Below are 16,484 nucleotides of genomic sequence, written 5' to 3'. Positions count from 1 at the left end.
CATGCGGTTCAAATTTTTATCAAAATCTTGGCGTTAAAATGTTTCCTGATTATGTTTTTCTATAATTCTAATTTATAATCACAACCCCATGAGTGAAATACCAGTATGTATTTTAACACTAGCAATAAAGTACTATTTAGGTTAAAAAAGAAAAAAGGAAGAGGCGACAGAGATGAGGAAAAGAACCAGTAGAAAATAAATTATTTGTGCATTTATCAATATTGAAACTATTTTTAATTTTATTATGAAAATGTTTTAACCCCTTGTCTAAGGTCTTTTTTTTTTTTCCTTTTTTCGGAGCTGGGGACCGAACCCAGGGCCTTGCGCTTCCTAGGCAAGCGCTCTACCACTGAGCTAAATCCCCAACCCCTAACCCCTTGTCTAAAATGCAACTTTTTATATAGTTGGTCATTCTGAATATTCTAGAAATTTGATGGAAAAAACAATCTCACATTTCTATATATTGTGAAACACTGGTTATTAACATGTCCCTTTAAGGAAACAACAACAAAAACATACAAAACAACAACAGAAACAAACACTCCATAAAAAACCCAGCAGGATTGTGAAGATTGGTTTGTTTATAAAGGTGGCAATTTAAATATATAAAGCTAGAAAATGCATGCTTAGTGTGTGTGTGTGCGCACGCGCGCACGGTTTTACTCTGGTTACTCTGGTTATTTTGTGATGGGCAGTTGTTTTCACTTATTACTTTTAGAGAAGCTTCATCTGATCCTTAGTGCTGCAAATCCAACTGCAAAAGGCATACTTTTGAGTATATATGATGGTGAAATCATAGGCTGGGAACTCCTGCATGACTGTTGCGGCCGACTGCCTGCAAGTAAACATTTAGGAGTGAGAATGCAGTGGACAGCATCTCTGGGGCCTAAACATGGTGGCTGAGATGCAAAATGCCCTACACGTATTCTACTGGATTCTGTACAAGACCCCAGCTTCAGTCTACCCTGGGTGCTGCAAATAGGGTATGGGGTTAACCATGTATGAACACATTTTAGCCTCTATCTACATGACATCATATTTAAAAGACTGGAAACGTTACTGATGTATTTATTATTTAGCACTTTCATACTTAGGAGTGCACCCTTAAGACATCACTGCATAAAGTAGGACTGCAGTAGGCTTGCAGGCCTAGAAGTAGGAACCCCTACAACAGCCTGAGAAGACTGTCCAGCTGTTGCTGAAACTGGCTGCGGAGAGAGGGAAGCCACCTGCAAGTACCAACCCTGTCACTGGCCACCAGCTGCGGCGCTGCCTTGAGCATCCTCTGTAGCTCGCGCCGCAAAGCCAACTGCAAAAGGCAAGCGAATAAACGCAAGGCCAGGACTCCCGCAGCTCTCCCCTTACCCCTCGCCCATGAGGCAGACGCTAGTGCAGAAGCAGAGCGGAGCTGACTGAAGCGCCATACGTGAGGGGCCGCGTCCCCGCCCGCTCAGGCCGGCGCGCCCCGCACGGATCCCGCCTGCTGCCGCTACTGCAGCCTCAGCACCATGACCACTCCGCGCGCTGCGGTTACAGGTTGGTTATGGCCGCTGGCCCTGGAGGCTGCGGCGCGGCGGGCACCGAGTCTTGCACAGGAGGCCGGGAGGCGTCCCGCTAGCCCTTCGCTGGGGCCCGGGCCTGGGCAGGGTCTGGGAACTTGGGAGGCGGCAGAGAGTTCAGTCTGGGGCGCACAGGGAAGGAACCCTGGGAACCACTGGGAGCCACGGTGCGCCCTCTGGCCCCCATGAAAGCTGCTCTCAGGCCGGCCTTGGGAAACCCAGGGCCTTTGGATGGGGCCTGCCCAGCCTGGGCATCCAGCAGGTGCTGGAGGTGGGGGAAGCAGGTGGCTGGAGGTGAAGCTGCATCCAGACCACTATTATGCTGGCCTTGATTGTTTCTGGCCTTCACCAGGGTCAACCTACAACTGGGAGGAGGGTTTGGGGAGTACCTCTGATCCATCGGCTTTTGGGAAGGCCTTCTAGGCCTTGCCCCACCTCATGATCCTGCAGATCTCTGTTTGCTAATTTGCTCTCATTTTTATTAATTGTCCTGGATGAGCAGCTGTCATTAGAGTGGCCGGCATCATCAAGCAAAGTTTTGTCTTGCCAAAGCAATTCCATTTTGTCTTTGAACCTTTAAGAGCCCAGCTTGAAAGGCCTGGATGGAGTCAGGAAATGGGTCCAGAACTGTGACCTAGGGGTTAGTTTTTTCTCTGCCTTAAATGTTCCTTTGAGACAATATAATGTCCCTGAACCTGGACACTGGGTTCTTTACTAGGAAAAAAATCAGCTTTGGGCCCAAATTTCCAAGGACTGTACTGTGATAGTGGACACACACACACACACACACACACACACACACACACACAACCTTTGGGAGATTTCCCAAATTCCCCTGTGGGAGATCCCCTGTGGGAAATGGGAAGTAAGGCCCCTTGTGGCTTTTTTTCCCCTAAAGTGGTTAGTCTCTCACATGGGATCAAAAATTAACAGGTAGCTGCTTTTGCTTTTGTTTTTAAATTTTTGATTCCTCGTTTCATAGCTTCTGCTATATCTTTGTTACCTGGGAGAGAAGCAGGGACTGTGGCAGTTTCTAAACAGCAGGAATGGCTTTTTACATCCAGATTGTCCAGATAGGAGCCATGCCTTTTCAAATCTCCACAACCTCAGGAACTGATTTCTGAATTGTTTGGTTCTGTGCTGTTCTACATGGGGCATTCCAGTCTCCTCTGATATCATTTTGAGCCAGCTATTTGATAAAACCATATAAGGAAAGGGGGAAACTTGAGCTTTGCCAAATAGCTAAACGTCTAAAGGGCCATTGGCTTCTCTTACCTGTCCACAGGTGAGTAGTAATGCACTGTCATTGGAAAGGATGGTATTAGACAGACTTTAAAAACAAATCCATGATTTGTGAAATGGTAACAATAGACTTATAACTTTGGGTATGACATGCAAGGATATTCAAGAGGAAAATGCAGCTAAAAGAACAAAATCTACTCAGAAACATTTGCTCACAGTTCAGTGATCTAAAGGCTATATAGTGGTGTCCCCCCCCCCTTTGTGAATGGCAGTGTATTGCAGTTACTTTTATTTTCTCACCCGCATAAAAAGTGACTGTATGTGTGTGTGTGTGTATCTGTGGAAAAACATATTTATTTTATCATTCATCAGTGGTGCTAAGATAATTTTAGATTTGTATGCCTGGATGGAAAACAAGTCACATGTAGATCTCAAGGTGTAAGGAAAAGTTCAGTCTCAGCCACGATAGTCTAACATAAGCAGGTATTGAACTAGGATCTCGGTGTTCTATAAAGGAAAGAAATGGGCCTACCCCTTAAGAATCTATCAGGAAATTACCCATGTATTTTCATGTGTGCTTCATCAAGCAGTGAGAAGTACTCCATTCTCATTTGGATCTGGAAACAGTACTCTTATGCTTCAAGAGGCTATAAACTATCCCTGCTCCCAAATGGTATCTGCTTTAGAAATTGAGTGCCTATCCAGTCAGATGAGTCTCATCCGTGTCAAGGACTTTCCCAAGAAGCTTCGTACCTTCATAATTTTTCCTCTACAGACAATTTAATATTTTGAATATTTGTTATCTTCTAAAATATTTCTTGTGTTCTTATATTACAAAACATTATTATACATGTACACATATCTGCATGCTCAAATGTATAACTGTCAGTATCAATGTATAACCTACTCAGTCTATTGAATGTTTGTGTGCATGTTTTCAGTCTGACAATTTGGTGTTGAATAACCAATTGGTGTGCTCTTTCCTGTGCAAGACCGTTTCTCCTGCGCTCAGCATTCCTTAGTGTCCTGTAGGTTTTTGTGTATTGCCTACAAGAACATATCAATTGCTGTTATCCTGGTTCAGCTTATGTTTGGGCAACCATGCTGGTAAAATATATAGTTTTTATTTTAAATAATAAAGGACCTAGAGACAATCAAAGTGTAGAGAAAATAGATACCCGTATAGTTTTTTAATTAGCTAATACAAATGAGTACAATATTCACATTTTTAGTAGCCTTGTTACACTCAGAACTTTTACATAACTGAGGTCATAATGTTAATCAGTCTTTATGCCATTGGTTCTACATACTATTTATTATAAATATTTGAAGTGTTTCTGTATAGCTTGCTCACTTGAAAACTTTGTAAGACTAAACAGCACTATCCCCAACAACCATAACCTCACTTGATGAACTGTTACATATGTCATTGGGTACTTGTTGCTTCTTCTTTTTCACCACTATAAAAAAAAGGCTTGATAGGACATAATGCTACATTAATCAATTGCTATCTTAATTGTTTCTATCCTGAAAAATTAGCAATTATGTTCTTCAGAAGAAGCACACGAGCTTTATGGATATATGAATATTTATCCAAAGACATATATAAAACTTAATGTCATTTTTCATAAATTAACTCTGTGATGTGTGTGTGTGTGTGTGTGTGCGCGTGCGCGTGCACGCGACCTCATGAATTTATATGCCCCACATGTATGCAGGTGTTTGTGGAGGCCAGGGAATGTCAGATACCCTGGAAGTAGAGCCATTATATGACCATTGGGAACTGAACCTAGATCTACTGTAAGAACAGCTTAGTTATCACTTCAACCCCACAAAATATAATTTTAATATATATATGTATATACTATATTCCATGCTTTGCATATAAACCTGACATTTTTAAAGCATGCTTGAGTGACCTTCCCTCTGAAAGTAATTAATAACTTGACCCTATGACCTTAAACTATTTAGAAATTCTCCTGAAAACCAAGTAACAAACTTGAACCTTTATATTGAAACTGAGGTTGAAAACTATAAAAATTGAAAGCTGAAAAAGTAAATAAATGCCTGAATTTTTAGGCAAAATAGGGGTGGTGCTCAGTCTAATTTCGTTTTGCTTTTTCCTTTTATTACATAAACTTTAGATAATTGATCAAAGGCATTTTAGTTAAAACTGTGCATCCGCAAGTTGAGGAAGACGTGAACATAGATCCTGGACCTTAGAAACAAAAGCTTTTGGGTTGAGTCCATAGAGATGTTGTAGTTTACAGCTCTCTCTAGGTGGGTTGTACAACTCTAAGAAAGAGAACAACCTCCTAATGTTAGGATGGTGATGGCTAACACTGGGCCCTGGATGCTAGTAAGACAAATGTTTCAGTTCTGAAGCAGTTTCCTGAGAAGGTCCCATAGCAAGCAGAGCTAGACCCAGAGGAATATGCTCTGAACCAGTTAGTCCAGAGGAGGAGCAGGTGCAGAGCTCCAGGGATGTAGCAAAGGAAGATTAGGAATACAAAAGGCCAGAACCCTGTAGCCAAAGGAGTCATTTATGGGGAGATCAAGAGGGAAAATTATATCCAATTATGCAAAGGAAAGCGATGAAAGGAACACTTTGTCTGCAGAGAGGATGGCATGTCTGGAAGATGGCCAACAAAGACATACACACATGCTCCTCATGACCAAGAAAACAGCACAAATGGAACACAGCCATGTTTCAGAGTGAAATAGGATCATTTCCCCCTTTCAGATAAAAAAGTATCCAAATACACAGATCAAAATAGGTAATCATGTGCCAGGAAAAAAATAAATAAAGCAGCGCCAATGTCTACATATAGCCTGGCGAAGATTGAATTTGAAACTGAGAAGGAAAATAGCTCATCAGCATTCTGACCAAGTGTTTGATTTTCTTTTTAAATTGTACGTGTGCAAATTTCAGACTGACTTGATACTCTCTACCCCAAGTTATCAATAAACAGTAAAATAACATTCTAAAAAGTGGGTAATTTTGAAAAATATTACAGAACAGTTCTCTAATAGGCTCAAATAGAGAAAGGATGCATGGAAGGCTAGTTAAACCAGTGAGATTGAAGTATATGAACTTCGGAAAATCAGTTAAATAAGGAGAAAAATTATTTTAAGGCAGTCGTAGTTGCTATCTTCAACAAAGTTCTGAGTATAGACTCCTTAGAAATACAATCAGCATTATAGGGTGGATAATTGAAGTATTGTTGATTACTAAAAGTACTGTGAGTGGGAGGAAATGAGGCTTGGAAATTTTGTGGCCTCTCAGAGCTCTGGGCTCTAAAAGGACATTAGGAATGAACACTCCAGGTGAAAAAGCAAAGAAAATGAAAAAAAAAAAAAAGGAGAGAACTATACAGAGAAGGGAAAGATAAAAAGTTGGAAATTAAAACAGGGATGAGCTATGGCAAAGTACAAAAGTTCTGTATCAGACAGATAGAAAGGATTACATTATTTCTAGTCTTTAAGTATATTAATATTTCTGTGGCATATGTTGATTGTGTGTAGTGATGAGTTTCTTAGGAACAGTTTCTAATATATCATATTCTCTGACCATACTCACCTCACAGCCCTTTTCTACTCTTCCTTTCCTGCAAACTGGCCTCCTTCGTTCTCTTTGTCTTTTGCTTTCATGATATATACATATATATGAACATACTATGTGCATACATAGAGACATATATACACATACACATACACACATATCACACACACATAACACACACTCACACACACACACACACACACACACGGTTTTGTGTATCTTCAAACAGTCTGGGGACCACAAATAAGAGAAATAGAGTATTGATCTATGGGTCTGGCTTACTTGACTTAATATGATGATCTCCAGTTGTAATTTATTATCCAGAAAGTATGTTTCATTTATCTTTATGGCAGAATAAAAACCCCATTGTGTTTACAACACGTTAACTGACATCTAGCTTGATTCCATGGCTTGGCGACTGGGTGAAGTGCTGCAATAAAGATGGACATGCATTTGTCGCTATGGTATGTTCATTTAGAGTCCTTAGTTTATAGTCCCGGGAGTCATATGGTTTGGCTGTAGGTAATTCCCTGCTGAGAAGTCTCCATGCTGTTTCACAATAACTCGATAACTTCTCATTCCCACCATCGATGTTTAGTAGTTCCCTCCTCTCCTACCCTTGCTAGCATTTGTTGTTTTATTTCTTAATTACCACTATTGTCTGTGATGAGATGGAATCCCAGTGTAGTTTTAATTTACATTTTATTAATAGCTAAGGATGTAGAGTATTTGTTGACAATTTGTATTTGATAACTTGAGAACTATCTCTTCATTTCTTTAATGTACTTATTGATGCATTGTTTGAGTTTTTGCTGTCTGGGTGGCCTTTCCCTTGAGTTCTTTGTATATTCTAGATACTAATCCTCTGTCAGATGTGTAATAATGATCTATACTCATCAGTAGTAAGTATTAGAATGCTGGAAATCAGGCTGCTATTGGAAACACTGGATGATCTGTTGGTGGTAATGGTAACAGAAGTGGATGACACTTTTAGCAGTAGAAACAAAAATGCTAACAGATTTGGTTACAAAAAGAAAAGATTGAAATGGAAAAATGGATGGAACACAAGTAGTATTTCTAAGATCGTAGGATTCTGAACCTTTTTATTAGTATTTTTTTATGACTGTGGAAAACCACAAAGCTTTCAAAGCTTTCAAAGCTTACCTTTCAAAGCACAAGCTAAATTGTTTTATTTGTTTTCTTTTTAACTGTTATTATTATGAAACCCACACATGATTTCTAGAGGATAAGAAATATTTTCATGAAATAATTACCTAATACTTTTATTGAAAACAATTATTTCTGCAGTATATTCTGATCATGGTTTCCACCCCCAACTCTTTCCTGATACTCCCTGACTCCCTACCCAGCCAATGACATGCCCTTTCTTTATCTCTCTAGAAAACAAATACCTTCTAAAAGTAGAAAGTATAGAAGCATTCCATACCTAAGATCCACATTTATATTAGCAAGATAAGTCTTTCATGTTTTATAGCCAGGAGACATCAGTTATAAAATTTTATTGAAGTTTAAATACTGAACAGTATGAAACTAAAGCAGAGAGGAACCTCCTGAACATGAAACATGGAAATGTATGTAACCATTCTTTCCATGGGCTAAAGTACAGACATTAAAATGTATGTTACAAGTAAGACTAAATAGTAATAAAACTTGCTGATTTGGGAAGAACTTTCCTTGAATTATTGTTTTCATCTCCCTCAATTCAATATAGCTAGACAAATAGATAGACAGGCAGATAGAGATATTTAATGGAGAAAAAGAGCTTCCCTAGTGAACTATAAAAAAATTTTCTATTTAAAATACTTCATTCTTTGAAAATGTCATGTAAAATATTCTGATTACATTCACTCCCATTACTCCCTGACAATGCCTAGATCCATTCACATTCTACTACCTCCTTCTTCCTGTCTTTACAAAACCAGTCAAATGTGTGCTGCCCATATATCCCTTATAAAGAGTCATACACCAAAGTACTGTCAACTAACCAAGGGTCACACCCATAAAGGAAACTGATTCTCCTTCTTATAACCATCAGCTATCCATAGCTCCCTGGTTGGAAAAGAAGGTTGTGAACCTCCCCGCCCCACCCCACAAACTAGAATATTGACTATTTTGATCTGGTGCAGGCAACCAGGGCTGTGGGAGTTCAAGAGTGCAGCATTTGGCACTGTCACATCCAGAAAAAAAAATGTTTCAGTCTGGTTTTACTCAACCTCTAGCTCTTACAATCTTTGCCCTCTCTCTTCCACAGTGGTCTGATACTTTTTCTTAACAGGCTGCATAGATAGCAATAACCTTCTATCACCATTAAAGCTAGCAATCAGGAGGAATCACCCTGGTCATCACCAAGTTGATTGTTCTTTGTGCTGTGACTTCCCTTGAATTTTTAGTCTGATGTATCCTGAAGGCCCTCAGAAAAATAGTGTGGTCTATTGCCATTGCTTCTGGTTTCATACCAGAAGTAGATAGTAATACCCCTTTGTTGAAGAGCTCCCACACAGGCACATGTTGACATGGATGTTAAAGGACATCTCTCAAGGGTCAATTCTCCCCTTGTAAGCTAAGAGAGGCTATAGAGACTAATCAGTGGATCCCATGGTGATTTTTAACATTGACATTTTTTCTTTAAAATTTTTGAACAACCACATTTTACTCAGGATGTCAAAGAGTTAGAGATGTTTGTACTTGAGGAGAGGACAAGGACTTGTTTGGCCTGTTGACTGAATTTTATGAGTAAAGGCTGAGAAAGGAGACATAATCTCCATGACTTCCTTATTCTTCACTTTGTGGTCAATAGGGAATCTAAAATCATCAGATCTATAGAAGCAGATAGTAAGATGTTGAATTCCAGGTCATAGAGTAAGAAGAAGGGGGGGATTTCTAACTGCTAGGCATAAAGTTCATTTTTGCAAAATGGATAAATCTTAGATATCGGCTTTATGACATTGTTTCTATGATGAATAACATTAATTACTTAAAGCTTTGTTCAGATGAAATAGCTATATATTAAGTATTCTTTCAATTTAAGATAATTTTATACACACACATACATACATACACACATCTGTATATTCACTATTGAAGAGTGAAACTAGGGCCTTGCCTCTACTGGGCAAGTGCTGTACCATTGAACTACCTTCAGCCCTGTGTTTACTCTTTATTTTGAGGAATGACTCTCAAATGCTTGCCTTGGACTGACTATAGAGAACTGATGATTTAAATTTGTGGTCTTCCTGGCTCAGACTCCTTAGTAACTAGGATATTAGGCCTACACCAATAGTCCCAATTAATAATTTTGTTGTTGTTGCTGTTGCTGCTGTTTGATTGATTTGTTTTAAGTGCAAATCATGTGTAAATTTGTTCATGTGTAACAAATACAGACTTGTTTCCCCCTGCCATACTATGCTAGTTTGAACCTGTAGGGTTACAAGACAAGAGGAGCCTCTGATATTATAGTTTATTCTGAATTCTTTTACTAAACTCAATAATGTTAAAGGTCAAGTTACGTTTAATTTTCTTAATTTAAGCAACAACAACAAAAATCCTCAAATCCTTGATAAAGTGATTACATTGCTTTTAGCATCCTTTTAGAAAGAACCAGAGAAAAATAGTATACTGTTGTTACTTGGACTGTAGGGATTCAGCATAAAAAAACTTACAGGATTCATTTTCTGTTTCTAGTCAGTAGCCTTTTAGAAAAAGACAAAGGAAGTGTCTGTCTTTGAAGATGGAACTTGGATGTGTTTGTCCCTGTCTGTGTGGTCACTCACCTTGGGTGGCCTGGCATCCTGCTGTCAGAAACAGTAAAGCCTGCAGCAATCTGTTTTTGCAGAACAACATCTGAGTAAGTGAAGGTCAGGACACAAAAGAACCCAAGAGAAAGACTGCATTTGGGAGAGGGAGAGGAAAAAGGAAGATGGAGGAGAAAGAGAGAGAGGGAAGGAGGGAGGGAGGGAGGGGGGGCAGGAGAGGAGAGAAAAATAGCATACAATCAAAATCAAGGCAAATACTTTTAAATACTAGACTACATATTTTTTTGCCTCTGGATTTTGATTAACACATTGAGGATGAGAACTTCTTCAGAAAGAAAGCAGGGACTGGGAACACTGTGTGATACATAGCAAGGTCTCAACAGTGTTCTTAGTTCTGAGGTGAAAAAAATAAAGGATTTTACAAGTAATTATAAGGATTCTGTAATGGCAGGAGAGAGCAGAAACAGCTGTTCTGCTGCAACTCCCAGGAGTCAAAATTTCCAACACATCTTAGTCCTACTAAGTGACACTCTCCTGCCCCCTGTGATGTGGCCTAGGCTGTGGATCAGAGAAAACCACTTACCCTCCTGTCTTCCTTCTGAGCAGAAGCCAAGTGGGAGGAAAAGCTACAACCAGCTCAAAAAAATTCTGAGCAGAGGATCTCCAGAGGGCTGAAGGAAACTTCCAGAAAGATCTGAAGAAACTGCCATTTCAGGCCTAGAGGCGGGCATTCTCAATTTCTTTTCTAAAACCTGGGGTAGATGAGACTCAGAGGCTCCTATCTTTTCTCCAGGACAGACAGAAAAATAGTTCCATTCATAAAGCCTCCGAAGGCTCTGATAGAAGCAAGGTATAAGAGGCAGGCTAACAGAGGGAAACCCAGGACCCTGCTCTCTGCCAGCTTAGCACACACTAACTCTGTGTGAGCGCCCTCTCTAAGCCCTAGTTTTATGGTAGAAACTAGACAGATACCTGGTTCATTCAGACAGGATTAGGGGCTGAAATGATCTATTCGAAGTCCTGCACCCAGTCCATGGTGAAAATAAAAAAAAAAAAAATCTTACCAAATGAAATGATCTGAAGTTTTATTTATCTTCTATTTTTAAATATATAATTATTTTTATTTTATGTGCATTGGTGTTTTTGCCTTTGTGTGTGTGTGTGTGTGTGTGTGTGTGTGTGTGTGTGTGTGTGTGTGTGCGTGTGTGTGTGTGTGTGTCAGACACCTGGAACTAGAGTTAGAGGTGGTTGCGAGTTGCTACGTGGATGCTGGGAATTGAAACCAGGTCCTCTCGGACAGCAGCCAATACTCTTATCTACTAAGCCATCTCTCCAGACCCCAGTTTAAAATTTTAAAGAACACAGATTTAACAATAAGTGAACATCATTTACACAGCACCATTTTTTTTTATCTTTATTAACTTGAGTATTTCTTATTTACATTTCGATTGTTATTCCTCTTCCCGGTTTCCGGGCCAACATCCCCCTAATCCCTCCCCTTCCCCTTCTTTATGGGTGTTCCCCTCCCCATCCTCTCCCCATTACCGCCCTCGCCCTCCCCGCAACAATCACGTTCACTGGGGGTTCAGTCTTGGCAGGACCAAGGGCTTCCCCTTCCACTGGTGCTCTTACTAGGATATCCATTGCTACCTATGAGGTCAGAGTCCAGGGTCAGTCCACGTATAGTCTTTAGGTAGTGGCTTAGTCCCTGGAAGCTCTGGTTGCTTGGCATTGTTGTTTATATGGGGTCTCGAGCCCCTTCAAGCTCTTCCAGTCCTTTCTCTGATTCCTTCAACGAGGGTCCCGTTCTCAGTTCAGTGGTTTGCTGCTGGCATTCGCCTCTGTATTTGCTGTATTCTGGCTGTGTCTCTCAGGAGTGATCTACATCCGGCTCCTGTCGGCCTGCACTTCTTTGCTTCATCCATCTTATCTAGTTTGGTGACTGTATATGTATGGGCCACATGTGGGGCAGGCTCTGAATGGGTGTTCCTTCTGCCTCTGTTCTACACTTTGCCTCCCTATTCCCTGCCAAGGGCATTCTTGTTCTCCTTTTAAAGAAGGAATGAAGCATTCGCATTTTGGTCATCCGTCTTGAGTTTCATTTGTTCTGACACAGCACCATTCTTTTTTTTTTTTTTTTAATTGTTTGAGACCTTTTATCTGCGTATAGGTCAAAAAACACTGCTTTCTCCTGGTTTTCTTTATATGTTTGCATATTACTTGAAAATTGTCTATTTTTGTCCATTTTCTTGGGCAGGGGAAGAAGTTCTTTGGCTTTCATTGACTTTTATGTACTCTCTATTCTCACTATGTGAGAAGAGAGATTTTTCTAGTCACTATTGCTATAAATTTTGATATTGTTTGCTCTATAGCTTCTTTGGATTTTGATTTTTAATTTTCAAGACAAGGTCTCCCTGTATATCTTTTGCTGCCCTGAAACTCTCTGACTTGCCTACCTCTACTGGAACTAAAGGTGTGCACCACTACTGCCTGGCTTGGTGCTTGTCTTTCGGTGTACATCAGTTTTTAATTTCTAAACAACGCCAACAGTACCACTCACTCTTCTTCGTAATTTCTGAAGTATTTTTCTGCATCAGAAGCTCTTATGCCTTTCTCTTTGCAATTTCCTCATTAATTTTAGCTTAAATCTCTCTGCACTGTGTGCTGTTTTGTATGGACACACATTTATTCTTGTGTTTTCTTGATAACTGATTGGTTTCTAAATTTTTTATGATGATCAGCCTTCTTTTTTTTTATTATTAACTTGAGTATTTCTTACTTACATTTCGAGTTTATTCCCTTTCCCGGTTTACGAGCCAACATCCCCCTAACCCCTCCCCCTCCCCTTCTTTATGGATGTTCCCCTCCCCATCCTCCCCCCATTGCCGCCCTCCCCCCAACAATCACGTTCACTGGGGGTTCAGTCTTAGCAGGACCCAGGGCTTCCCCTTACACTGGTGATCTTACTAGGATATTCATTGCTACCTATGAGGTCAGAGTCCAGAGTCAGTCCACGTATAGTCTTTAGGTAGTGGCTTAGTCCCTGGAAGCTCTGGTTGCTTGGCATTGTTGTACATATGGGGTCTCGAACCCCTTCAAGCTTTCCAGTTCTTTCTCTGATTCCTTCAACGGGGGTCCTGTTCTCAGTTCAGTGGTTTGCTGCTGGCATTCGCCTCTGTATTTGCTGTATTCTGGCTGTGTCTCTCAGGAGAGATCTACATCCGGGTCCTGTCTGCCTGCACTTCTTTGCTTCATCCATCTTGTCTAATTGGGTGGCTGTATATGTATGGGCCACATGTGGGGCAGGCTCTGAATGGGTGTTCCTTCTGCCTCTGTTTTAAATTTTGCCTCCCTATTCCCTCCCAAGGGTATTCTTGTTCCCCTTTCAAAGAAGGAGTGAAGCATTCGCAGTTTGGTCATCCTTCTTGAGTTTCATGTGTTCTGACACATATAAAAATTCTTAAGATTAAAAAACAAAAGTTTGAGAAAAGAGATGTGTCAGGGTTAATGGTGCTTGTCAAAATACAGCTGGTGACATGAATTTCATCCCAGGATCTCATGGAGAAAAGGAGAGAACTGAGTTCAGAGAATTGTCCTCTGACCCCATCTCTGACCCACAGTCCTCTTATAGAATGAACAATCATCAATTAGTAATTATTTATTATTATTACTATTATTATTATTGTTTGAAAATTTCAAACAAGGTATTTTGATTATATTTATTATCCTTCCCTAGTTCCTCCTAGTTCTACCCTTTTCTTAAAAACAAGCTTTTGTTGTCCTTACTGATTTTTAAATCCACCAAGTCCACTTCTAGTTGTTATCTTCTATTTAATCTATATTTCTCTTGAAGATGTTGTGTTTTCCCTAAATTTTGAACAACAGGAGCTATTTAGTTACATTTATCCATCTGTTCAATCTCATATCAAAGATTAGAGGAATATGGTGGCCGTGAGCTTAGAGTGGATTTGGGGTCTGACGAGTGGATTTTCTTATCGAATTTCATTTCAATGTCTGAGCATAACCTTTGCAGACAGACACACATTCCTTATGCCTCATGTTATAAGCATCTATTTTATAGTTTGCAGACTCATTGTGTATCCACTTAAGAACTGATGAGAAGAAAAGCTAACTCTAGGAAGTCATGAGACCATCAGGCTGGAATGAGTAAATGCTTTTCTCCTCATCTTTTACATTTAGAGGAAATGGGATTGAAATACAGTAGGTCATTTCTAGGAGTTATTTTAATGTCAAAAGTACAAATAAGTGGGTAATGATCTCAGAAACAAAAAAAGGCAGTTTGATTATTCATGAGAAATTTGACCTTTCCTTTGAAGAAAATTAATAGACATTTAAAATAAACTAGTAGTGAAAACAACTGTAAAGAAAATAAATTAGTAATAACAACTTCAAAATTAGGAGATGAAGGATGTCTGTATGATTTCACAAATAGTAATGTGTGAGGAATATATAAATCCTGATCTGTTAGAAAATATCTCCATCCTACTGTTTGTTGAAAAAAAAACCTTTATTTTTAATTCAGTAGTTCTGTGAGCTGCATTGTCTTGGCTCACACACTAGGTCAAGTTTACTCCTAAGACTCATTAGTCTATAAAATGATTCTTGGAAAAAAATGAGCGAGCTAATGTATGATATACCTAAGACAATGTATGGTATATAATAAGATTCCAATAGACATTTTAATTGGAAGGAGTCTGCTTTTGCATGAGATTAAAGGTTATCTGGAAAGAATTGAATCAAATGAGCTCATTATTTTATTATGAAAACTTTCACGTTTCACATAATATGTGTGTGTGTGTGTGTGTGTGTGTGTGTGTGTGTGTGTGTGTTTGTATATGTGTGCATTTGTGGTTCTGAAGCTACTTACACACTGACTGAGGAATAGCATTAGGTTTCATGTCAAATTTTGTCACTTCCTTAAAATAGTTTTGACTGTTTAAAAAATGAAATAAAATTAGTAATTAAGCACCCACTAACCAGACAACACTGGGATTGCTATATCTGAGCTTCAGAAAATGCTGTGGAGTTATGTACTAAGCTGTGAGAGCTCTAAAATGTCATGTCTGGAGGGAATGGAAGGAAATAATGCTAGACTCTGTTGTTGGTGCCTTGGCAGGCCGTGCAAATGATCTGGTCTAGGAGAGGAATAGGGCTGTTGGTCATTGAACACAGTGATGGGACACCTGTCAGAGCAAGAACAGGTGTAGAAGCGGAGGCTCAGGGTTTATCTGTGCTTTGAGGGTAGAAGGAAGGCCAAGTGGGCAAAGAAAATGAAGACAGTCCAAATGGATGCTGGATAACAAACAATGTGGCAAAAGCAATGAGATTTTTTTCCTAATTTAAATAATGGCGTAAGACATACAGTGTTGTGTGCATTTGCTCTAAGTGCAAATGTCTTCCTTCTAAGAAGGAAGTTGGCAAGGAGAACTGTTGACTGTTACAGAAATAAGGGTTGTCCCTATTTCAGTACCAGGAACTGGTGTCCCCATTTGTCTTCAAGTATTATTATCGTATATTAAAGTATGGTATCGATTTAAATGTGAAAGCGGAAAAAAGGTTACTAGGAAATCTTGTTCAAACATAAATCTTTTATATTTGTGTGTTTGTATATGTCTTCCTGCATGTGTGTACTCGTGTCATGTGTGCACAGTGACTACAGGGACCAAAAAGAGTATTGTGAGATCTACTAAAACTGGTGTTACAGACTATTGTGAGCCACCCTGTGACTTCGGGAAACCTGGGTTCTTTGTTAGAATAGCAAGTGTTCTTTTTTTTTTTTCCTTACCCAAACACATGGAATCAGTTATTAATTTTGCTCAACAGCATGAACTCAGTAAGAAAAGAAATCAGGTGCTAGTTGAACCAGCAACTTTTCCCAACTCCCAAACACACTAGTTGCAAGTAGGGTATACTGCCACAAGACGGTGCAGTCCTGTAATTCTACTAGTTCAAACATAACCCTGACCAGCTATGTCAAAATGACCTGAGATTATTTTTTTTTCTTTTATTAACTTGAGTATTTCTTATATACATTTCGAGTGTTATTCCCTTTCCCAGTTTCCGGGCAAACATCCCCCTCCCCCCTCCCCTTTCTTATCGGTGTTCCCCTCCCCACCCTCCCCCCATTGTCCCCCTCCCCCCAACAGTCTAGTTCACTGGGGGTTCAGTCTTAGCAGGACCCAGGGCTTCCCCTTCCACTGGTGCTCTTACTAGGATATCCATTGCTACCTATGAGGTCAGAGTCCAGGGTCAGTCCATGTATAGTCTTTAGGTAGTGGCTTAGTCCCTGGAAGCTCTGGTTGCTTGGCATTGTTGTACATATGGGGT

The 16,484-nt window shown here is 39.8% G+C and overlaps 1 protein-coding gene across 9 annotated transcripts in view; it reads left to right on the top strand.

Moving 5' to 3' along the window:
- Window positions 1-280: 280 nt before the first annotated feature.
- The window catches only part of Nalcn (sodium leak channel, non-selective), a 343,629-nt gene continuing 327,425 nt past the window's right edge, over window positions 281-16,484 (top strand). For 6 of the 9 annotated variants that reach the window (XM_063274044.1, XM_063274043.1, XM_063274040.1 and 3 more), the window contains exon 1: window positions 281-1,536. The gene's annotated coding sequence lies outside the window, so the exon portion shown is untranslated. The remainder of the gene's footprint in view (window positions 1,537-16,484) is intronic. The other 3 variants (NM_001393695.1, NM_001393694.1, NM_001393693.1) reach the window with 1 other exon arrangement.

This window comes from Rattus norvegicus, chromosome 15, assembly GCF_036323735.1.
Source record: "Rattus norvegicus strain BN/NHsdMcwi chromosome 15, GRCr8, whole genome shotgun sequence".
In the NCBI taxonomy this organism is placed as follows: Eukaryota; Metazoa; Chordata; class Mammalia; order Rodentia; family Muridae; genus Rattus; species Rattus norvegicus.
Note: the sequence above shows the minus strand (reverse complement) of the source record. Positions and strands in the feature narration are given on the sequence as shown.